At 38.4% G+C, this 26,943-nt stretch overlaps 2 pseudogenes; both read left to right on the top strand.

The window, feature by feature from the left end:
- Nucleotides 1-192: 192 nt before the first annotated feature.
- On the top strand, nucleotides 193-26,547 carry LOC142522127 (protein TPLATE-like; annotated as a pseudogene).
- On the top strand, nucleotides 26,074-26,943 carry LOC142522125 (protein TPLATE-like; annotated as a pseudogene).

Here is a 26,943-nt window from a genome sequence, read left to right as displayed (position 1 = left end):
AAGTGGAGAATTTGGACCTCAAAGATTAAGAATGATTCACATGCATTCTCCGTTCGGATATATTGCAATACACGCACATGTGGTTTGACAGGGAGATGCAAGAGAATTCGCGGAGCGAGTTCGGCTATTGTTCATGATATGTTGGTGGATAATTTCTAAGGTCATCCAGTGCCAGTTGTATCAAAAGCGGTGATGGCAATGATGCGCAATAGTATGAATGCTGATATATCATATTACAAGGCTTGGAGAGGAAAAGAACTAGCAGACAATGTTTTGAAAGGTGATCCTACGAAGAGTTTTACTGTATTGTCTTGTTATTTGCACATGGTTGAGAAGATGAATCGAGGAAGCATAACAGACATATGTGTCGACGAGGAAAATCGATTCAAGTATATGTTTCTTGCCTTTGGTGCATGCATCAGGGGATATCGAAGTATGCGGAAAGTTGTATCAATTGATGGTACCTGGTTGAAGGGCAAGTATAATGGTGTAGTTAGTGATTGATGCTTTTACATGCTGTTGATGTAATCAGAGTTCCAATTATGTTTTACATACATGTAGATATCTTGTTCGCCCCTTGTAACTATTATTTTTTATAATACTAATGTAATTTGGTTTTTTTTAAAAAAAATTGTTTACCATTTGTTCTGGAGTTTGTGGTTTCTACTTTAATTTGATCACCTGCTTTGGTTGCCCCGATTTTTCTTTTAATTTTCAGATGGACAGGGGTAAGTGAAACCTACAGAAACTATCCATTTAGCCACCACAAGCTAATTGTTCTGTTCTATGATGCTTCCACTGATCAGGACCATTAATTATAGGGTTTGATTCATAAGTCTATTTTAAAATTATGGAGACCAGATCAATGAATCAACTCAATTGCTGGCAAAAGGGATTGACTCAAGTATGACCAAGGTACCTCCAAGTGCATACACTTTGACTGGTTGTAGTGATCCTTGCTATGTTGAAGGATATCACTTGACAGATCCAAATGATGGAAGGATTACTCTTCATTTGAAGGTTAGACTACTCATTGTTAGCAACTTCTGATGATTCTCTAATTAGGTTTGCTTCTTAATATACATTTTGGATTTTATCCAGTGAAAATAATTGCTTTCCTTTGCATAATACGTCCAATGACCTGGACCACTGGTGTTGAACTTTCTAATCATATAAGCTGACTTCCAAATATCTCTATTTTGTAAACCAGTTAACGATTAAGTGTATGCTGTTTCTTTTGGTATAAATGTATTTTTAATTTGCACCTCTTTATGACTTGTTTGCGACGATTTAGTAAGCCGAAATTGAGTTCTCAACACAAATATCTCTATCATTTCTATCCAGACCAGCAGTTCTTGAATTCACTCCAAATTTTACATTTAGCACTGCATGGGATTCAAACTAGCTCTTATTCAGTTAATAATGCAAGTAATCACAGGTTTTGAATCTCACAGAGATAGAATTAAATCGGGTGGACGTTCGGGTTGGACTTTCTGGTGGATCATACTTCATGGATGGAGCTCCACAAGCCGTGCGGCAATTGCGTGATCTTAATTCACAGGTTAAGTTAGATTATCCCGCTTCATTGTTGCATCATGTGCATTTTGCCTTTTCTATTTGAATATTTCAAGGCCCATAAGATCGTATTTTATGATTTTTGTGTTTTATTACGAGCAAAATTTGTTGGGATGGCAAGGTGCTTCCTTGAACATGGGTTGAACATCGTGAGGCTCACGGCTCCTATCCAATGTTATTGTGCAAGATGATATATTTTATTTAATTACAAGTGAAAAACATGTTAAAATTTCATTTTACTTGGGCCTAAAATGATAAGGATATATATATAGTACTGATTATTGAAGATAGTAAAACTTTAACCATGCATGACATCAAGTTATATGATAGTTACATTTAAACATACAACCATGCCAAAGTATTTTTCAAGTGACATATTGAACCAGGAGGACAAGAAGGATTGAAAAATGACCCAGCATTCATAACTTGGTTGTATGACTTGCGAGCATCACTTGTTACCCTATTCTATCTGTTATTATCTACGCACAAAGAAAATAACAGTCTCAAAAGGATAACCACACACTTGGTATGTGTGAGGGCCCTAATTTCGTATTCATAATTTTGCGGAATTATTAAAAATTTTCTCTTTAAATAAATAAACTTGCAACGTATAAAAACTTTCGTAAAATAACCCAACGGTTTAACATAAACATAGCAGCGGAAACTGAATAATGTTTTAAACAATAACTTAAAATATATAAAAGTTATAACAAGAGTTTGAACATAAAACTGAATAACTAAACGTGAGGTCCTCGGGTTCGTACTACCGCCGATCCGAGCTAACTCACTGGTCTCCGCCCTCAGCCTCTGCATCGTCAGTACCTACAACAATCAAGTCTAGTGAGTCTAAAGACTCAGCATGCATATATCGTGAATAACAAGTAAAATATATCATAAAATTTCATGCCATGTAAAGATATCATATCGTAAAGCGTAACGTGAAAATCGTGTCATGAATAATTATAAATACGTGCATAACTGATAATCGTACGTAAAAAGTTTGCTCGATAGACCCCTGTCATAAAATAGCATATCATAATTTTCTGTTGAGATAATGTTCTACGCAAGTGGCCCATAACGTAACATAACATAACATGAATCGTCTGATCAGACTAAACCACAGTATACTGGGCGGTAGTGATCATCACAGCCCTTGGACTTGATATCTGTACCCATACATAATCGTAAACCGATCGTAAATCACCGGGTGAAGCAATCCCATAAGCGTAAGGTGGCCACAAGACATATCGCATATATCTTAAAAATAAACTTTTTCTATTTTTTTATGCACGTAATATAATTAAATTCCTGCGTTATTTTACCAATTGAATTAGATCGTTCTCAGGCTCGCTGCGACCTAATTCTAACATGAGAAACCTGAAAATAATCTTAACTTGACCAACATGTCATAACCGAACCAAAAAGAGACAATTACGCCCAACAAACTTAGTATCTAACCATGACTCCGTACCAACCCGAACCAACATCGAACCATCGTTTAGTCATGATTAAAATACACCTAAAATACTGGAAAATAAATACCAAGGGCTGTAATACACGAAAATTGTGCATGGAGGCCAAAATCATGAAACGCTCTTTCGAGAGTCACTTTGGCACATTGCACCGTAAATTCTCGTACGACCTCCAAACTTAACCAATTCACGGACGGCCAAAAACATGACCTTCCTAACTCATTGAGGTACTGTCCAGTCCAAGGCCATAGGCTAAAAGCCAACCAAGAACTCAAACAAGCCTCCTGAACCGAAGCTCAAGTTGCTGTAAAAAAAAATGCAGCAGCAGCACTTGTGCTTGCATCGCTTCGTTTACGAGGCTATCGGCCATTGGGGCTTGAACCACCAACCAGAACCTCTTACCAACATTCTAAGGAGTGGCTTGAACCGTGGCTAAGGGCACTAGGCCATTCACAATCCACCCAAACACCTAGGACAACACAAAGCTCAAACCGAGAACACAAAGAAAAATTCTGTACCATGCGATTGTTTGGATCGCTTGCTGTCATGTGTCGTTTCAGTGGTCATATGATTGACCATGGCTCGACCTAGACATGATGAAGTGTTGTATGAACCAAGGTAAAGGGCTAAAAGCCAACCAAGATCCATCCAAAACTTCAAGAGCCAAAACTCACTCACAAAAATCAGAAATAGAAACCGAGGGACACTTGTGTTGTTTTGCTTTAAAAACCGATGGGGCCATGAACCAAGCCATGAAAGATCATCTTGGTCATGTCCTAGACATGCTAAGGAAGGGTCCTAACCGTGGTTACAGGCCCAAAAGCCAACCAAGATTCGAACCTCCTTGAACAAACAAAAACCAGAATTTCGAGACTCAACTTGCAACTATGGAGAAGTTGCTGTCAAATCTTGAATCCAGCGAGTTGGGGGCTTAAACTAATGGACCAACATGATCCTAACTCACCCCAGTACATGCCTAGATGCAGCCTTGGGTGCCTGGAATCGAACCAACCTCCTGGAACCACAAAAACATCAAAACCATGAGGCACAAGTGAGAGCCAAAATCTGTGCAGAATTTTTTTGTTAATGTTGCCGTCATATTTTGGTTTTATCATGAATCAAGGTCATGTAATGGTTTAAAAAAATGATATATGACTTGATTAAAGAGCAAAGAAACCATAAATACATGCCTTAAGTTGTTTTTTTCAATAAACAACACGATACGTCGGACCGGGAGACACGGCAACGGAAATGAAGAAACCTTGTTATTGTTGTTGTCTTGGCCAAGAATGGGAGCTGCTAAATCTCTATCATTTCATGCTAGGTGGAGTGAAGAAGGTGGTGAAGGCTTGTGGTCAAATAAGGTGGTGCATGAAGGAGTAAATGATGTCAAGTTGGGGGGGAACATGCATGATGAATGGGTGGCCTTTGTTTTGTTGTTGGGAAAGTTAAATGGTGTCAAGTTGGGATTGTGTGGAGTGGAATTGACCGAGAGTTGTCTTTCCAATTGGTGTAGGATTTGTTTAAGTTTTGCTAAGTAGAATCCTAGGTTAGATAAGCTTGGTTAAAAGTTTAATTAAGCATAATCTTGATGAATTAAGAAGCCTACAATTAAATTGGTGATTAATTAATTAAAGTAGACTTAAATCCACTTGATTTCATTAAAATAAATTATTTCTTAGCTCGGAATAAATCTAGGAATATTTTTGGATCATAAAATTCATCTCCGATTTCCTATCTCTGGTCCGGTCTCGCGTATATATCTAAAAAGCTAAAATTTGAAATACGCGATTTAAAAATCCTTAAAAATTACGTAAATGATTTAAATGCAATTAAATCAACAATTTCTTAAAATAATAACCATTTAAAATTAAATAATAGAAATTATGCACATATATACGCATATTGGTTTTTCGGGTACTACAACACTCCCCCCCTTAAATAAAATTTCGTCCTCGAAATTAGAACTCACCGAATAAATCTGGAAAGCGACTCCGCATCTCTGACTTTGACTCCCAAGTAGCTTCCTCATCGGAATGATTAAGCCACTTGACCTTCACTGATTTGATCACTTTGTTACGAAGCTTCTTCTCATTACGGTCTAAGATCTGCACTGGTCTCTCTTCATAAGACAAGTTCGGAGAAAACTGCAACGGCTCAAAGTTCAACACATGAGAAGGATTCGCTAAATGCTTCCTCAACATCGACACATGGAACACATTATGTACTCCGGCCAGATTCGGCGGAGGAGCAACACGATATGCTAATGTCCCAACTCTGTCGAGGATCTCAAATGGTCCGATGAACCTCAGACTAAGCTTCCCCTTCTTTCCGAATCTCATGACACCCTTCATCGGTGCTATCTTCACAAAAACATGGTCGCCAACGGCAAACTCTAGATCTCTCCTCCTCCGGTCGGCATAACTCTTATGTCGACTCTGAGCAGTCCTCATCCTGTCACGAATTACGACTACTAGATCGACAGTCTGCTGGACGATCTCTGGACCTAACTCTGATCTCTCGCCTACTTCATCCCAATGAATAGGCGATCTACACTTCCTTCCGTACAGTGCTTCATAGGGAGCCATACCTATAGACGACTGGAAGCTATTGTTATAGGTAAACTCCACTAATGGCAATTTCGATTCCCAGCTCCCTGAGAAATCGATGACAGAAGCACGGAGAAGATCCTCCAAGATCTGAATAACTCTCTCTGATTGACCATCTGGCTGAGGGTGAAAAGCTGTGCTAAACAACAACTTCGTACCCATCGCTGAATGCAGACTCTTCCAAAATGAGAAAGTGAATCTCGAATCTCTGTCAGAAACAATAGAGACTGGGATACCATGTAATCGGACTATCTCACGGATATATAACTCGGCATATTGAATCATGGAGAAAGTCGTCTTAAAAGGCAAGAAATGCGCTGACTTGGTAAGACGATCAACAATCACCCATATAGCATTCGAACCTCTAGCCGACTTCGGTAAACCAACCACGAAATCCATGTTAATGTTCTCCCACTTCCACTCGGGAATGGGAAGTGGCTTGAGTAAACCGGCTGGTCTCTGATGTTCAGCTTTCACAAGTTGACAAGTCAAACACTCGGATACAAATCTCCGGATCTCTCTCTTCATACCGGGCCACCAATATAACATCTGCAGATCCTTGTACATCTTCGTAATCCCAGGATGAATAGAGTACGGGGACATATGGGCCTCAACTAATATGTCTATTCGAATAGAACCGCTGCTAGGAACCCATATCCTATCTCGATAACGAACAATGCCATCACTCACTGTGTACAAAACACTGCCCTTCGCCTCATCTCTCTGCCTCCACTTCGCCAACTGCTCATCAGATGACTGACTGCTGCAAATACGGTCTAATAAAGATGACTTAATCGTCAAGGTAGATAGACGGAGAACTCTACCTCGAGTATAAATCTCTAGATCAAACCTCTGAATCTCACTCTGAAGAGGCCTCTGAACTGTCAAATGAGCCATCACTGCGACTTTCCGGCTCAAAGCATCTGTTACTACATTAGCTTTACCAGGATGGTAGCTAATGTCACAGTCATAATCCTTGACTAACTCCAACCAACGCCTCTGACGCATATTCAACTCTTTCTGCGTAAAAAGTACTTGAGGCTCTTGTGGTCGGTAAAGATCTGACACTTCTCTCCGTATAGATAATGCCTCCAAATCTTCAAGGCAAATACTACAGCAGCTAACTCAAGATCATGAGTAGGGTAGTTCTTCTCGTGGATATTCAACTGACGAGAAGCATACGCTATTACTTTCCCATGCTGCATCAACACTGCGCCTAGACCGAGCTTCGAAGCATCGATATACAATACAAAATCTCCGGGCCCAGAAGGCATGGACAAGATCGGCGCTGAAATAAGAGCTTGCTTCAAAGAATCGACGCTCTTCTGGCACTCATTTCTCCACACGTACTTAGCATTCTTCTTAGTCAATGACGTGAGTGGAACTGCGATAGAGGAGAAACCCTGAATAAACTTTCGATAGTATCCTGCTAGACCAAGGAAACTACGGATCTCTGATGCACTCTGCGGCACCTCCCAATCTCTGACTGTCGCAACCTTCGCTGGGTCTACCTCAATGCCACTACTAGATATGATGTGGCCTAGGAACGCCACTTTCTCTAACCAGAACTCGCACTTGCTGAACTTAGCGAACAGCTTGTGCCTCTGCAACGTCTGCAATACTGCGGTCAGATGCATGTTGTGATCCTCTTGACTCTTTGAGTAGACGAGAATGTCGTATATGAATACAATGACGAACTGATCAAGATACGGCTGAAATACACGATTTATGAGATCCATGAAGATCGCCGGCGCATTCGTCAGACCGAACGGCATCACAAGGAACTCGAAGTGCCCATAACGAGTCCTAAAAGCAGTCTTAAAAGTATCGGCGTCTTTCACCATCAACTAGTGATATCCGGAACGCAGATCTATCTTGGAGAATACTGAGGCTCCCTGGTACTGATCAAACAAATCCTCGATCCTCGGAAGTGGGTATTTATTCTTCACTGTAACCCTGTTCAACTCCCGGTAGTCAATGCAAAGCCTCATAGATCCGTCTTTCTTCTTCACGAATAAGACAGGCGCGCCCCATGGAGAGAAACTCGGGCGAATAAACTCCTTGTCAAGAAGCTTCTGAATATGTTTCTTGAGCTCAACCATCTCTGACGGTGCTAATCTGTATGGCGCCTTAGAGATAGGCGCGGTACCTGGCATAAGATCGATCGAAAACTCAACCTCTCGTACCAGTGGTCTACCAGAGACGTCATCGGGAAAGACGTCTGAAAAGTCCCTGACAACTGGGACATCTGCAACTGACTGGCTGGGGACCTCGGGAACAGATATAATGGTCGCAATGAATGCTCGACAACCCCTATGCATGAGCTTCCTAGCCTGAATACAAGATATCATGATAGGCAAATTAAAGTACCTGTCAGGCTCAAACAGGAACTGCTCCCTTCCAAGCGGTCGGACTAGAACAGATCTCCGCTGAAAATCAATAAGTACTCTGTTCTTGTGCAGCCAATCCATCCCAAGGATAATATCGAACTCTGGCATTGGCAACACGATGAAATCCGCATAGACAAGATTTCCATGAAGCTCGAGGTCTATGTCTCGTACTACGCTAGTCGCTGCCATCTCCTCGCCAGATGGAATAACCACAGAATACGCCACATCCAATCCAATCGTCTTGACCTTGATGGAATTCGAAAAGGTCTCAAATATGAATGAATGAGTGGCCCCTGAATCAATCAAGGCGTTCGTAGAAGCTCCGCCTATAAATATTCTTCCTGAAAAGTTGGAACATCTATCTAAATCCAATAATTTACCAGAATTAATCCTATAGACGTGCAAAAGTCAAAGTTCTTCTAACTTAGATTCCCAAAACGACCCAAATAGAACATGCAATCTTATCACAATTTCTAAGTTCAAATCTTATAACCCAATAATTCAAAGCAATTAATCTCAAAATGCTGAATTAAATATGCTAAAATTTTCCCAAATATAAACTTAAAGATTTAAGATACCTGTCAAGAGCATAGTCCCTGGGTTCGCCTCCGCTGCATGGAGTGCAAACACTCTGCCCTGAGTAGGCAATGTCCCTTGAGGACAATCCTTCATCAAATGGCCAGCACCGCCACACTTGAAACACTTCCCAGAGCCATACATGCAAACTCCGGTATGGCGGCGTGTACACCTGGCACAGACCGGGTACTCCTGCATCCTCAGGACCACACGTCCCTGCTGTTGTTGCTGCCCTCTACTCCCCGATGGGCCATGGAAAGGCCTTTTATGCTGCTGCTGCTGAGGAGGGCGGTGGGGCACCTGAAATGGCCGCTTACCCTGGCGGTCATTCTCGATATCTCTCTTATCCTGCTCTGCAGTAAGAGCTCTAGAGACGGCGACCTCATATGTCGTAGGGCCAGCAACCCTAACATCACAGCGCAAGATCGACCGCAATCCATCCATGAAGTGCCTAAGCCTGGCACCATCGTCGTTCGCGATCAGGGGTACAAAGTGACAACCCCTCTCGAACTTACGGATAAACTCCGTAACAGTCATGTCACCCTGTCTCAGGGTCATAAACTCCCTGGTCAACCTCGAATGCACGTCATCAGTAAAATACTTAGAGAAGAATATCTCTCTAAAGCGCGTCCAACTGAGAGTAGCTAGATCCAGAGCTACAGATGCGCCCTCCCACCATAGACAGGCGTCTCCTCCAAAAAGATAGGTCGCACAGCGGACCCTGTCAACATCCTCCAGCTCCATAAATCTGAAAGTAACCTCTAGGGACTTAATCCATCCTTCAGCAACCATGGGATTAGACGTCCCAGTGAACTCCTTCGGGTTCATCCTCATGAACCGCTCACATATAGACTCGGGTCTAGGCGGCCTAGCTACTGCTGCAGCATTGTTCCCCGCGAACTGTGCAAAGAACTGAGTCATACCCGCCATCATCTGGGTATGCATATCAGGTGGTAGAGGAGGTGGCGGTGGACCTCTATCCTCATAACGGTTCTCAGTCTCATCAGCCTCGCTTTCAGCACCCCTCGGGCGGTCAATAACGCGTCTAGGAGGCATACTGTACCATGTAAAATCCTTACGTAACCAACATGCAATATTTCTACTATTTTTCTTTAAATTTAAATATATATTTGCTAAAACATAATCTTGAAATAAAATATTTTTCATGAGAACATGCTGATAAAATATTTTATGAGAACATGCTGGTAAACTATTTCATGCTCAAAAAAATGTAATATGTGAAAGTAGGACTTACAGACTGAAGACGTGACTTCGTGAGCTTCTCGAGATCAGTAGTAAGTACAACCCTTTACAAGAAACATCGCTCTGATACCAACTGTGAGGGCCCTAATTTCGTATTCATAATTTTGCGGAATTATTAAAAATTTTCTCTTTAAATAAATAAACTTGCAACGTATAAAAACTTTCGTAAAATAACACAAGGGTTTAACATAAACATAGCAGCGGAAACTGAATAATATTTTAAACAATAACTTAAAATATATAAAATTTATAACAAGAGTTTGAACATAAAACTGAATAACTAAACGTGAGGTCATCGGGTTCGTACTACCGCCGATCCGAGCTAACTCACTGGTCCCCGCCCCCAGCCTCTGCATCGTCAGTACCTACAACAATCAAGTCTATTGAGTCTAAAGACTCAGCATGCATATATCGTGAATAATAAGTAAAATATATCATAAAATTTCATGCCATGTAAAGATATCATATCGTAAAGCGTAACGTGAAAATCGTGCCATGAATAATTATAAATACGTGCATAACTGATAATCGTACGTAAAAGGTTTGCTCGATAGACCCCTGTCATAAAATAGCATATCATAATTTTTTGTTGAGATAATGTTCTACGCAAGTGGCCCATAACGTAACATAACATAACATGAATCGTCTGATCAGACTAAACCACAGTATACTGGGCGGTAGTGATCATCATAGCCCTTGGACTGGATATCCGTACCCATACATAATCGTAAACCGGTCGTAAGTCACCGGGTGAAGCAATCCCATAAGCGTAAGGTGGCCACAAGACATATCGCATATATCTCAAAAATAAACTTTTTATATTTTTTTATGTACGTAATATAATTAAATTCCTGTGTTATTTTACCAATTGAGTTGGATCGTTCCCAGGCTCGCTTCGACCTAATTCTAACATGAGAAACCTGAAAATAATCTTAACTTGACCAACATGTCATAACCGAACCAAAAACGAGACAATTACGCCCAACAAACTTAGTATCTAACCCTGACTCCGTACCAACCCGAACCAACATCGAACCATCGTTTAGTCATGATTAAAATACACCTAAAATACTGGAAAATAAATACCAAGGGCTGTAATACACGAAAATTGTGCATGTAGGCCAAAATTGTAACGACCCATTACAGGCCCAGTGGACCGTCCATACGGCCCACTGCCCCGATTGACCCAAGGCTATCCCGATCTTGGGCTCCCTCAAAGGGGCCTTTTCCCTCACGGACTTTCCATAGGCGTCGTACGGGTTACTCATAGGGCTCTCCACACCATGATGGTGGAGTGGTACCTCCCCAAGTCTCGAACCCATGACCTCCTGGCATAAGTACATAGTTCAAAGAGACTTGGTACCAGTTGGGCTAGTAGCTATGAACAACCAAAAACCAGAATTTCGAGACTCAACTTGCAACTATGGAGAAGTTGCTGTCAAATCTTGAATCCAGCGAGTTGGGGGCTTAAACTAATGGACCAACATGATCCTAACTCACCCCAGTACATGCCTAGATGCAGCCTTGGGTGCCTGGAATCGAACCAACCTCCTGGAACCACAAAAACATCAAAACCATGAGGCACAAGTGAGAGCCAAAATCTGTGCAGAATTTTTTTGTTCATGTTGCTGTCATATTTTGGTTTTATCATGAATCAAGGACATGTAATGGTTTAAAAAAATGATATATGACTTGATTGAAGAACAAAGAAACCATATATACATGCCTTAAATTGTTTTTTTCAATAAACAACACGATACGTCGGACCGGGAGACACGGCAACGGAAATGAAGAAACCTTGTTATTGTTGTTGTCTTGGCCAAGAATGGGAGCTGCTAAATCTCTATCATTTCGTGCTAGGTGGAGTGAAGAAGGTGGTGAAAGCTTGTGGTCAAATAAGGTGGTGCATGGAGGAGTAAATGATGTCAAGTTGGGGGGGAACATGCATGATGAATGGGTGGCCTTTGTTTTGTTGTTGGGAAAGTTAAATGGTGTCAAGTTGGGATTGTGTGGAGTGGAATTGACCGAGAGTTGTCTTTCCAATTGGTGTAGGATTTGTTTAAGTTTTGCTAAGTAGAATCCTAGGTTAGATAAGCTTGGTTAAAAGTTTAATTAAGCATACTCTTGATGAATTAAGAAGCATACAATTAAATTGGTGATTAATTAATTAAATTAGACTTAAATCCACTTGATTTCATTAAAATAAATTATTTCTTAGCTCGGAATAAATCTAGGAATATTTTTGGATCATAAAATTCATCTCCGATTTCCTATCTCCGATCCGGTCTCGCGTATATATCTAAAAAGCTAAAATTTGAAATACGCGATTTAAAAATCCTTAAAAATTATGTAAATGATTTAAATGCAATTAAATCAACAATTTCTTAAAATAATAATCATTTAAAATTAAATAATAGAAATTATGCACATATCTACGCATATTGGTTTTTCGGGTACTACAGTATGAAATAAATAATATAAAAACAAAGGGAAATTTTGAAATGACGCAGCACGAAAATGCAAGGCAATACATGTTTTGGGATGTAACTGTTAGGTGAGATTTAATGGAGTGGGGTCCACATTAAATAAAATAATAAAAAAACGTGTTTTCTTATTTATTCTATATCGAAAAAGTTTAATAGCTGAACGAGGGAATTAGTTATAAATAGAGCTCAATTCTTTCAGTTATTGTATCCCAAAATCAAAAGCTTTTCAGCTTTGATAAAAAGAGAGTGCATAGAAAAAAAGAGTGTATTTTTTCTTGAGTGCGAGAATTCTCTTATATGAGTTAGAGAAATTATTTTCTCGGTATACTCGGGTTTGGGAGTGAGAAATATTGAGTGTATTGGTGTATACACTTATTGTAATATTTCTTCCAGTTATAAAATTTGCGGTAGCTCCTTGGACGTAGCCTATCTTGAGTAAACCACGTAAATCTTTGTGTTCTTGTTGATTATTTTATTCCGCAAGTTTTTCGATACTATGTTATCATCGTGATCGTCATCGCTTCGGTTTATTTCCCAACAACTGGTATCAGAGCCTTGTTGTGAAAATTCTTAAGAATTCTGGGTATGCTTTGTGGTTGCAGCTTTGTCTGATCTTCCACATCAGAAAAGATTTTTTAGATTTTTTGCTAAGGCTAGCGAAGCGATGGCTGGAGATGATGGATCGGAACCTGGTATCAACAAGTTTGACGGTACAGATTTTACGTTCTGGCGACTACATATTATTGATTATTTGTATAGCAAGAAGTTACATCAACCTCTATCTGGAAGAAGCCGGAAAAGATGGATGATAATGACTGGAAGCTTCTTGACCGACAAGTGTTAGGTGTAATACGATTGACCCTAACGAAGAACTTGGCACATAACGTGGCGGAGGCAAAAACAACGGAAGAGATGATAGTCCATTTTGTCGGACATGTACGAAAAATCATCGACAAATAATAAAGTATATCTCATGAAGAAGGTATTTAACTTGAAGATGAGAGAAGATGCATCGGTGGCTAAACACATCAATGAATTCAACACGATTGTTTCACAGCTAACATCGGTTGAAATTAAATTTGATGATGAGATTCGAGCACTTATTCTTTTGGCATCTTTACCAGACAATTGGAAACTGATGCGGGCAGCAGTTAGCAACTATGTTGGAAAGAAAAACTAAAATTCAATGATGTCAGAGATCAAATTCTTGCCGAAGAAGTTCGCAAGATGGATTCTGGTGAAGGAACATCATCAAGTTCTGCTCTAAATCTCGAGAATAGAGGAAGGGGCATGAAACGTCTCCCCTTTTTATTGCTTAAAAAGTACTAGAATTTTTTTTAAAACACTCAATTTTTCGGCCATGTACCTTTCCCACATGAAAATATTTAAAATATTTTACCCTTTAAAATAAAACCCCAACCAACTAGCATTTTTAAAAATCAAGTGCAATAGTCATAAAATGAAATCGTCAACTGTTTTACCCAACCTAAAAAGCAATAAGTTTGAAAAGTATAGCACATACTGAACCTCTCAAAAAGCATAAATAAATAGTCTTAAAATCTTTAACATAAATCATGATTCATAAATCGTAAATGCGGAAAAAGTAAAAGCGCTGGTCCTCGGGTTGTGTGCGCCTTCAGCCCAGTCAAATCATCCGTCAAGACCTCCCTCAACCTCACATGCATCCATCACACCTAGTGAGTCTAAAGACTCAACACACTATAATCTTTATAACAAATAATACGTAATACAGTCAACATATAACAGTGAAAAATACTTGTACTTAAAATATCATTTTCATGAAGATGCATAAACTTCAAACATGAACATTTTCGTAAAACTTTTTATGTTGCATGAACTTTAAATAGAAACATTTTCATAATGATGTATCAACTTTAAGCATAACCATTTTCATGACATGCATCACATAAACTTTAACATTTTCCTTTCTTTTTTCTCAACATGACATAACATAAAACCTTTTTCATGATTATAAACATTTTTCCTTTTTCCTTTTCCTTTGTTGAATTCAGATCGTTAATTGTGACTTTCCTTAAACCTCAAAAAGTCGATGGATACATCTACATGAAACCGCAGTACTGGGCGGCGGGGTATACCGGCAACACTCTCACCGGTCAACTGGGCCCTGGCCTATCATCTTTCGAATAGAATATGATCGTCGGGGTTCTCTCTGGGGCCTTTTCCCATAAATGGGCTCCCTCTGGGGCCTTTTCCCCTCACGACATTCCATTCTTACCGTTACCACATATTCATAATAATGAAAATACGATCGTCGGGCTCTCACTGGGACCGTCACCCTCACGATATCTCCAACATTATCGAATTAGTCACAATTACTTCACTTCCTTCAATGTTTTACATTCACATCACTTTATAAAATCATGCATAACATAACATTTTGTTTTTGAAACCAAGCATACAACATGTCTTTTAAATGTCAACCTTAAATCGTAAAAATTCATGGACATTTAAAAATCGTAATTTAATAATGAACTTTTCATAAACATTTAAGAACAATCATAATATCAATAAAACAGCATTTAGGGCACTGCCATGACGTTTACTAATTTTTAGGTGTAAAAAGACTGTTTTATCCCTAGACGTAAAATTCCTCGAATTTGACTTTTTCTTGAACTCATTGACTCTCACATGTCCCAAATAATTATTAAGCCTAAATTAATTTTCTCATAATTTTATTTAGCTTAAATATTAAACTTTTTCATTTATCTTTAATTAATTGTTTTGACGGTGTTTTAATCCCGAAAAATCCCAAAATTTAATATAAAATTCCTAAATTCAAAATTTAGTCTTTTTATATTATTTTAGCCCTTATGAACCACGACCCGACCACCGTGAGCCGTTCTTCAATTTTTATTAGTTAGAAACCCTCCTATGACCCTAAACTTCGACCCCGAGCCAACTTTCGATTTTCACGAGTCACCCCCAAGCTAAGTTGATCCAAAACCTGACCAACACACTAGAGTACCCTACTGGACCCAAGGATCCCACGGAAACCACCCCAAAAAGAAAAACGAAGCCCCCACTCTCCTAACCTAAGCTGGCCGAGAATTGCAAATTGACAAGGACTCTTGTTCTAGCTTCCAGGACCCCACCAACGAACCCAACCACTGAACCACCCCGTTTAGCCCTGACTTAAGACCCTAATGACTCGACTTGACCCAGCCCAGGCCCCCTGGACTGAGCCCACAAGCCTGCAAGAAGCACAGAACCTGCGCGTTCCCTCCTTGGCTTCTCTCGGGTAGGAGTCCTTGCTGTCAAGGACTCCTCCCAGCCCCTTAGCTCGAGTCCTAGCTTGGCTAGGACTCTCACCCTGACCCATGACAGCCCCTGGCCGAGCCCTGGCCCAAGCCAAGGCCAAGCCAACACCTTTTTCATGGAACCCGATCACCCCTAACCCCATGACAGCAACTTCGGTTCCAGTTTGTTTTGCTTGTTTCTGTCGTGAGTTTGGTGAATTGTGTGAGACTCTAATTCACATAAAATCTTTGCTTAAACATAACTTGACATCATGGCAGCCCCTTGACATGCTAAGAACAAGTTATTTGAATCAAAAGTCATCTTTCCTCATGTATACATGCAATATACCGAAAATTCTGAAAATAAATTCATGTTTTTCATGCATACAATAATTCGAACAATAATATGATATGATGGATGAGAAAAGGATATGTATGGCGTGCCTTTGCATTTAATACACCCGAAATAACGTTGACGACGAAGAACGGAGTGAAACCTTTGGCTTGTTTTCCTTGGACCCTTCGAACTTCTCTTCCAAAAAGCCAAGAGTATAGTGCCGTGTGTGTTGTGAGTTGGGAGAGAGTTTTTCAGAATTTAAAAGTGAGTGGCCGAGAGTTCTTTGTTGCAAAGTGAAGGGTTTTGGTGATTTAGCCCTTTAAATACCAATTAAATACCAACAAGGCTTTTAGGCCTATTAAGCCTCTAAATTAAGCACATTAGTTTTAATTAGGATTTAATAACATATTATCAAGGTTTTTGTTTAAATAAATTTGTGAATTTATTAGACGGGTTGACAAAACGTTCGAATTTTTTATGAAAAGCCAACACCGATAAAATTTACGTTCTGGCGTATAAAATCACCTCAAAACCCCTTATTTTCAAAAATATGAAAAAGCATCACCCATATTTTAAATAAATAAAAAACAATTATTTAATAAAAACATTTTCTATTTTTCAGCCCTCGGTCTCCGTTCCTTGATCGCAACTCGAATAACATTTAAAAATACATTTTAATACAACCATGTAGAAGAATATATTTTAAACATGCAAATATGCACAACATAATTAATTTATGCAATTAAAACATTTAATTAAAATACAAGATAATTTAATAATTGCATGCATGTGGTTTGCGTGTGTAAGGACCGTGTATCGTATTATCGTAAATCCTATGTTGATTATCGATAATTCATGAAATTGTCATGTGATTATGTATATGATATATATCATGACAATGAAAGTGAGAAAATAGGTGGTGAGGATGAAAGATTATATTAGAAATTGATTTGTATTTGGAACATGTGATGAACCGCAACAGAAAAGTGACACATGTTACGGTTTTTAGCATAATTAACAGAGTATTGGTCCAAATGACATGAGGCCAATTTCATTGGAAAGATAATACATAATACTAAAACTTTCATGTGTTGAGTTTTGTCCAAATCCATTTGGAAATATGGGCAAAATCATCCCGAAATGTATCGTGTGCGTTGTAGTTCCTACAATGACACAGTTTGGGAGAATGAGCATAACTCTCGCATCCGATATCCAAATTGAGTGAGGTTAGTAGCAAATGAAAGCCAAGACATAGATCTACAACTTTCATGTTTACCATTTTTGCTAATTCGAAACCTAAAATAGCGTTTCGGACAGATCAAGGCGCGCACCCGCGCAGAACTGCGCGCGCGGGCAGAACCATGCGCGCATATGCGCGAGTTTGGTCGCGCATATGCGCGAATACCTCTGTCACACGATTTAAGGCTGATAAGGATGAGTTTTACGAGAAATTCCTCATCTCTTCCTCTGAAATTCGAGAGAAAAGTTGGAAACTCGAATTCAAACGTACGAAATCACCTCGAAACGTTGTCCAAACTTGGAACAAATTATATATTCGGAATCCTCGCGTCGAGAGCTTCCTTTTGAGGTAATTTTCCTCTAGTTTCAGTACCTCTAAATATGAAAGTGCTGAAATAGCATGTATTTGAAGTCGAGATTCCTATATGTGGTAGAATAACCGACAAGAAACTAAGTTTTGAAGTCAGAATTGAATTATGATATGATTTTAATTTGATATGAATTTTCAAAGTTTCAAAAGATATTTGAAACTTGTATTATTGAATTTGAATTGTGTTATTGATTGAAATGAATATGTTATAGATGTAGATAGATTTTTATACTGATATCTTCAAGCTACATCAACTGGAAACGAAGAATTGAGGTATGTTGCGTTCGGGTAACATACGACAGGTATCTGTATTATATGATATATGTCGGATTGATTGGAATGAGATTATGTGTCTATATGCCTTATTTGTTGATTGATGTGGCATACATGACATTGAGATTGAGATATCGATGTATAAAATAAATGTTTTGTTAACACACATCATTTTATGCATACATCGATACATGACATGCACATTGAGCTATGATCCTTGGATACCCTGATATGATTTGATTGGATTCCGGGGTTTGTGAACACAATCGCTATGCCGGTATTATATGACCCGTAAAGCATAGACAATTGTGGCCCCATATGATTGGATATGAGATTTGGGACTTGATGGCGCTTTGCCGACGCTATCATACGAGTATCCCATATCGGCCGGTGTGCCAGCTCGAGCATTGATTTGATAGCGATTCGTTTGATTCTGACATGTGCTCAGTGGATGGGCATTTGACCCGATACCTCCACGACATACATGCATTGCATACCATATATCATTGTTTAGATATCTGTGGTATATATGATGGTTGTTCCATACGGAGCTTTGCTCACCCCCAAGGGCGGCTGTTGTTGTCTTTGTGTGTGGACAATGGCAGGTACTCCAGGATATCAGGAGACCGGAGAGGGTGCTTCTGGAGGGAGTCACAGTTTGAGTTGAGGTTTATATTTTGTTCCCAGTATATATGTATATATATATGTATCTATATACCGGGGCATGTCCCGAGTATATGAGTTGTTTGTATGTGATTGGTTTTGATTACGTGTGGGCATGTTTATGATGTGAGGTGGAATACTATTTTTAGTATTCAAATAAAATGATTTGAGCTCATTGTAAAGAATATTTAAACTCGTTTTCCGTTGTAATTAATTAACCCTAATCAGATTGCATTATAATAACGATTAGGAGCTAAGGACCCCACAGCGTGGACCTTTAAATTTTTGGGGCGTTACAGGGCAGGAGTGGCGAAAAGAGTTTTAACCAATGACATGGTAGATCCAAGTCAAGAAATGAAAAAAACAATAACACATTTGAAAAGAATGTGAAGTGCTGGAGCTGTGGTGAGACTGATCATTTGAAAAAGAATTGCAAATCAACAAAGAACGACACTAATGTTGTTACTGAGGAGGTACATGATGCTCTATTATTATCCATGGAAAGCCCGGTTGATTCTTGGGTTATGGACTCGGGAGCTTCGTTTCATACCACTAGTAATCGTGATCTATTCGATAATTACATGGCGGGAGATTACGGAAAAGTTTTCATGGCTGATGGAAAACCTTTGGAAATAATTGGTATGGATGATATCCGGATGAAGATGACAAATGGATCTGTCTGGAAAATCAACAAAGTAAGGCATGTACCAAAGTTGACACACAATCTGATTTCAGTGGGACAGCTTGACGACGAAGGTCATAAGGTAACCTTTGGTGATGGTTCTTGGAAAGTGAAAAAGGGAGCCGTGATTGTTGCTCGAGGAAAGAAAACTGAAACACTTTATATGACTTCCAGTTTGAGAAATAAATTAGCGGATGTGGATGCTGGAGTTAATTCAAGTCTATGGCATAGTAGGCTTGGGGATACGAGTGAGAAGGGAATGAAAATGCTTATTTCAAACGGAAAGCTACCGGAATTAAAGATCGTTGAACACAAGCTGTGTGAAGCTGTATTTTTGGAAAGCAGAAAAGGTGAGCTTTTCAAAAGATGGTAGAGAACCAAAATCGGCAGATTTGGAGCTGGTACATAATGATGTATGTGGACCATCTCCCGTGACATCCCTGGAGATCGCTCAAGATATTATGACACTACTGTTGACGATTTGAGCAGGAAATTTTGGGTTTATTTTGTGAAAAATAAATCGGATGTTTATGAGACCTTTAAACAGTGGAAGTTAGCCATGGAAGATGTGATGGATTCACTGTCATCCAATCACATGTGGGAGTTGTCAGAACTTCCTGAAGGTAAAAAAGTTTTACATAGCAAGTGAGAGTACCGGTTAGAACATGACGGTAGCAAGCGGTACAAAGAAATGCTTGTTGTGAAAGGTGAAAAGGAAGTCATTGGTTACACTGATATTTTCTCTCTGGTGGTAAAGTTAACTACTATCAGGACTGTACTTGGATTGATGGTAAAAGAAGATTTACATCTGGAACAGTTAGATGTAAAGACGACGTTTCTTCATGGTAAGCTAGATGAAGAAATGAATCAATCACAGGGATTTGAAGTACGAGGGAAATAGAAAATGGTGTGCAAACTTCAGAAGAGCTTGTATGGTCTCAAACAAGTTCCAAGACAGTGGTACAAGAAGTTTGATGGTGTAATGAATAATGATGGTTTTCTGAGGTATCAGGCTGATCACTGTTGTTATGTGAAGATTGATAGTTATTATATCATACTACTGATATATGTAGATGATATGTTGATAGCAGGAGCTTGTCTGAAGGAGATTGATAAACTCGAGAAAGATTTATCAAAGGAATTTGCTTTGAAGGATTTTGGTGCTGCAAAACAAATCCTTGGAATGGGGATCCTTAGAGATCGGGTGAATGGAGTCTTGAAGCTTGAGAAGATTCCTGGAAGCAAGAATCCAGCTTATGCTCACGAAGGCTGTTATCATTGAAAAACTGAAGTTGTGTTTGACTTCAGTTGGTCTCCTGGACTAACAAAGGAGGTATGAGCTGCTGCACTGATGGTGTCAAGACATGATTGAAATTAAGCCTTCAAGTGGGAGATTTGTTAGGTGTGATTTAATGGAGTGAGGCCCACATTAAATAAAATAATAAGAAAACGTGTTTTTTTATTTATCCCACATCGAAAAAGTTTAATAATTGAACGGGGGAATTAGTTATAAATAGAGCTCAATTCCTTCAGTTATTGTATCCCAAAATCAAAAGCTTTTCAGCTTTTATAAAAAGAGAGTGCATAGAAAAAAAGAATGTATTTTTTTCTTGTGTGACGCCCGGTTTAGGAATTCATAATTATTCCCTTACTGAGTGCCACATTTTCTACAATATTTCTTTATTGAACTGCTATCTTTATTTTTACCATTATTATTATAAAAAAATATTGTAGATAAATATTTTCTACTATTATTAAAAGATTATATACAAATATTTACATTCTTATTTCAAATATGTACAATTATTTTACAGCGGAAGTTTAACATTTATTTATAAACAGATCATCACAACTTTCAAATGCCCTTATTTCAGCTTCAGTTATTTTCCTCCTGTTCCAATTATGGGGTTCATGTGTCTGGAAATTACAATAGACGAAAAAAAACAGAGGGTTAAATCTTTGAGGACTTAGTGAGTTTAAATTAGTATATAGCTTTTAAATAAGTTGAAATAGCACTTCATAATAATTATGCATAACAAATTAGATGTTATGAATGTTATGCAATGTTAAATTTACTAATAGTAATAGATAAATGAAAATTTCATGATTTAACATTGGTGGCTCTAATTGAGCACTTATAAGATCCTTTTACGAGCCGGGTGAACCATTCTCCGGACCGAAATATTCGGTGCGCGTTGATCAGATGAACCATATACCCGGGATTTTTGACCCGTTGTTCAGTGGACTCACTTTCCGGGCCGAAGCCACGTTGTCCAGTGGACTCAATTTCCGGACCGAAATCCGTTGTCCATGACTCCATTCTTTGATGGTATATCAATCCATTCATAAATATGCAAGAAAATATATCAGTAATCCAAATGAACTGTGGATGATATTTGAACATTAATAAATACTATTGAAATTTCCAGGCCAAATGCCAAAGCCTTTAATAGAAGAATGAATAGTAATTTCCTCACCTGATAACTTACAATTTAGGCTTGATTAGTAATCCGAATTGTTGGAGCAAGTTCTAAAAATATATTATGAATGATATTTATATGTTAGAGTTTTAAGTAAATAGCTGATCATTTCCAGATTATTTTTTGTTCAAAATTTAACCCGGTTGATTTTACTTAAGTTCGCAAAATTCATATTAATTATAAAATATCTCTAAACATTACGAAAGTTGACCAAAAAGTCGGAAATATCACCAGGAAGGTTCGGCCACCGGAAAAATGCCGATACGGCGGCGCGTGAGGTACACGCGCCGACGGTTCCGGCGCGTTACTGGCCTTCCGACGGCCACGCGCGGCCGGGTTTTTTCCAGCTTATGTAACTTTGTAAGATCTTTAATTCTTGTGTTGAAAGTATTTTCAAATTCCTATCCGATCAATACCAGATTTAAATATCATCTTATGGAGAACTAAGGTACTCCGGCATTCCGAAAATGTTAGTTCCGGTAATATTTTGGGACGACGGACGGTATGTACCTTATTTATACAACAAGAGGTACAACTTTTGTGTTCAAGTCAACCTCTAGTTTGGTGTGTAGCTATAAGAAAGATGAGCGTAGATTACCTTGCTTGAAACGGGATTCCGTTGCCGTTTTTCGGAATATCTTGGTTTGATTTTCTTGTTCTTGATCGATCCTTTTACATCACCTCCAGTACTATATTGCTTTAAGATATGAGGTGAATAATTGGTGATTTATTGGAATTTTTCGGAAAGATTTATAGATTTTTCTTCCGTTTTTCTTCCTCTTTTCCCCTTCCTTTCTTCTTCCCTCTTCCGTTTCTTTCTTGGTTGCTTTGTGAATTGAAAATGAAGAGTGCATTTAGATATATATAGCCGTGAATCATATTTATCCACAGTAATTTTTATTTTTTATTAAATGGAAAAGATTATGTTTATCCAAAACTTAATATTATTATATTCTTTGAATCTAATTATTATATTACATTAAACCTATGTATTGAACATAATTATAAATTATCTTACATTGAACCTAATAATTATTGTAATTAATTACTTAACATATATGTTGAGCTTAATTATATTATTTTATTATATTTTGGGTATTTGGTCTTGGAATGAGAATCTCATAGTACTTGATAAATTTTTAAGTGTATTGTGATATATTTTAATGTGTTTCTAGATACTTTGGACAAATAAAATTTGTACCGAAAAATAATGTGGTAAAAATAATAAAATGAAAATAATAAAATTTAGTTATACTAATAAATTTTTAAATGCTTTTATGCATCTTTTTGTTTAGGGTGTCACATCTTGAGTACGAGAATTCGCTTGTGTGAGTTAGAAAAATTATTTTCTTGGTATACTCGGGTTTGAGAGTAAGAAATATTGAGTGTATTGGTTTATACACTTGTTGTAATATTTCTTCCAGTTATAAAATTTGCAGTAGCTGCGTGGACGTAACATATCTTGGGTGAACCACATAAATCTTTGTGTTCTTGTCGATTATTTTATTCCGCAAGTTTTTCGATACTATACTATCATCGTGATCGTCATCGCTTCGGTTTAATTTCCCAACAATAACATTAGACATGAGCTGCAGGGTATCAAAACCCAATAGATTGAGGACGCCTACACGAGCATACGAGTGAACTATCCTGTTCTAGATACCTAACGAACCAGGATTAATTTCATTGTACCTTGTCGACAAATATCTACATTACAGGCCAGTCATAGCTCTTACAATCCACAAAATTCCGCCTCAATAAAAGAATATTTTGGGAGTGTTTGCAACTTCCAAAGAAAGCGGAAATCATTTTTTTGTGTTTCTTAACCCCAAATTTGTTGGACTTGGTTTAATTCAAATCCATAAGTTGGTCTATTTGATCCTGATTATTCAAATGCGATTCTGGTATTTTGGTAAATAATTGGAAATTTTTCTGGAAACTCTTACCTCTCATATTTTGTTTAGGTTGCACTATGATAAAAAGATTTGATTTGAAGAGTGATTTGGAGAAGGATTCGAAGGATGAATTTGAAATGACGCCTACTTTGGGTGAATTTTAAATCAATTGTAATCACAATTGTATTCACATAAATTAAGAGAAGGGTGAATTTGAAATTTATTTAACATAAATTCATTCAAGCACAATTGAATTTGAATTCATATCCATTTAACATAAATTCATTAAAGCACAATTGAATTTGAATCCATAGATTCAAATCTCTTCATCCAAACGCAACTTTACATTATTTACCGTTCACAATACACCATCAAACTCTATCTTTTGCAAACACTTCAATAATGGTATTTTTGGTATTTTATTTAAAAACTAGTACTAAAATAACTTATTCATTCATTAACCTTAAAAAAATTTCAGCTTTTAAACGAGGCAATTCATGGAGACCTAAGGCCGGACCCAATCTCCGCCCGGTTGGAAGTTCTGATCCCTCCAACGGGAATTGGGCCAAACTCCTGCAGAATCACTCCCTGACTTGGGAAATCCCGAGACCGGGATCAAGCTTACAACATGTGGATTATCAAAAGAAGAATTCGTTTTCCTACTTTATTTGATCTTGTCTCCTAGTGGTAGTGGTACCACCATCCCTGCTTGCTATTTCTTCTCACTTTCAGTCCGATGCACTCTCTTTATATCTCCGACACACAAGGAAGGACATGGTGAAGGGCAAAAGCAGTTGCATCTTTCCCTAGCTCTCCTACATGAGATCTCCACTACTTGAAAGGACGAATCGTCTGACTTCTCGGTGACCGAATCAGAGAGGTCGGAACTCAGCTGATAGGAAAGGAGAGAAAAACAAAGCAAATAAAAATCTGTAAATTTAATACACGAGATCTGTTGTATATTGCCTAGTTATGAGAAACCTTTATCTGTAATAGGATGGCTGGGTGAAAGAAACTATTGAAATTTGATAAATCACTCTACACGATCACTATCCTCTAGAGAAATTAAAACCAAAATATGCTTTATGAAACACTGAATCTGTTGTCTTAAGAAACAATAAATGAATCAAAACAAGGGATTTCTAATTCATGTGTTACCAAATAACTCAAATACCATTATCAAAATATACCATATATAATTTTAAAGGTTGTAATACTTAATTCAAGATCTTTGGGACCTATATCTGCCAAATTTCAACTTGAACAATCAAATAACCGAGGGAGGCATACATCATTAAGAAGTTCTAGACGTGAGAAACACGGTTTTCCAGTTGGTTCTTGGACTGATGGAGGTTTGATGCTTGGCTTTGAAGAAAAGTATGAAGAATGAGAGGATTCAGTTCTAGTTTTTGTCTAAGAACTCGCACACGTGTGTTTGTATATGCATAATACATTATATATATCAGAAGCATTATTAAGGCTGTTTGCGAAAGTTTACTGTTTGATTCGACCATGGATCTGTGCTAGGTCTGTGCAAGGGTCCATGTATAGTCAAATTCAACAATTTATCATTCATTTCCTCGGAGTCGTAGTAACTCTGCTCGGGTCTATTTGAACTCCAGAAGCTATTGTCCTACATGTGGACATGCCACAAATACTAAGTGGATCTGTTATGACTAACTATATGCTCAAACATGCTACCACAGATTCATGGCTACTCCATGCTCGGGCCGATTCTCAACCGGAGGATATTGGTAGTGATACGTACACGTTTCCATGTTAAACTAACTCACATTAAGTTTTTCCTCAGTTGTCACTACATTTTTCGATCCTGCCATTGCTGAATTGTACTAAAGATTGTTCAGATTCAAAAATGTCCTAGTATTTTTGTTAGTTGTGTGGTATCTTATTCTCTTTTTACCTACTGCATTTCTTTAGGAACCAGTCATCTGCAGCGTAACTGTTGGTGTGTCCCATTTTGAGCGTTGTGCCCTTTGGGTCTAGTCCTGTATTATTCATTCTACGGTAGTGGTGCTCCAGCAGATTATGAAGGGGACTATGCTGAAGAAGATTCCCAAATTATGAGACAGAATATTCTTAGACCTGAAATAGGAGAGCCAGTAATTTTGAGATGTCAGCCTTGCAAAATTTCGATTACTGAACTTCTTTTACCGCACAAAATTTCACCTGTTGAGTACTTCCGAATGTGGCCTAGTTTGCCTGATATACTGGAATGTACTGGAATGTATACATATGATTATATGAAGGAAGTGGGTTTAAGGCAACTGCGGCGCAGCAGTATGGGGAATCTCCATTTCTCAACAGCTTGAAATCTGTGTCTTCCAAGCCTTTCCATTAAGTTTTCAGGTCTGTTCACCTTTTACTACATCCACTACTGTGCTGATACCACTCATTTTGATGGATCTTCTTCATCTGCCTTAGATGTTTAATTTTTTCAGTACTTTCTCCACCACTGAGAGATCTCATGACATTTTCTTTTGATTTTTGTATAGTTCTTCTTATGCAATTTTTGCGTAAGGATGCTAAATTAAGTTTAAAAAAATTGGATGCTTATGTACTGGCATGTGCAAACATATATACCTATTGGGTTATTGGGTACATTAAGAGAAAGTTCTTATAGTTATATATATTACAGAGGAATTAGCTTGTAAAGAATTGATAAAGGTTTTTGTATCATGGACATGCCGTAATCTTGTAATTTTCATCTCTAGTTTGAAGTTTCATAGAAAATCACAATCTCTCCCAAGCCTTTTCTGGTTTGCGTTACAAGCTACCAACCTCTCTTGTACAACTTTTGGTCTTAAACAGCATTGCTACGCCGCTAAAACATGGTATCGAGGTTTTGTGGGCTTGATGATTTTCGTTGCCAGTGAAGTGAGTAGAAACATCGACTTTGGAGATGAGACCACCACCATGATATGCAAATTCGTTGTTCGAGCCTGAGATGCATCTATTGTAAAGGAGATTGGTTCAGATCTTCAGGGATGGATGGATGACCTCACCGATGGTAGTGTTGAATACATGCCCGAAGATGAAGTCAAACCAGCTGCTACTGAGAGGCTAAGGATCTCAATGGAACGGTAAAAGCAGCACGACCCCGTCCAAAGTCTCCCAAATCTGATGGGGATGAAGAAGAGAAGGAAAAGGAGCAAGATGACGATAAAAGAGGAAAAATACTGAGAAAGAAGAAAACGAGGGGGAAGATGATGGATCAAAGGGGCCTTCAACATTGTTTGAATTGACTGCAGAGGAAGTTGAACATCGTGCTCTTCATGCCGCTGTGCTACAAGAGTGGCATATGCTGTGTAAAGACAAAGTTACTAAGGCCAAGTAG

This window comes from Primulina tabacum, chromosome 13 (genome assembly GCF_025594145.1).
Source record: "Primulina tabacum isolate GXHZ01 chromosome 13, ASM2559414v2, whole genome shotgun sequence".
NCBI lineage: Eukaryota > Viridiplantae > Streptophyta > Magnoliopsida > Lamiales > Gesneriaceae > Primulina > Primulina tabacum.
The sequence above is the reverse complement of the archived record's forward strand: the minus strand, read 5'-3'. Positions and strand labels throughout refer to the sequence as shown.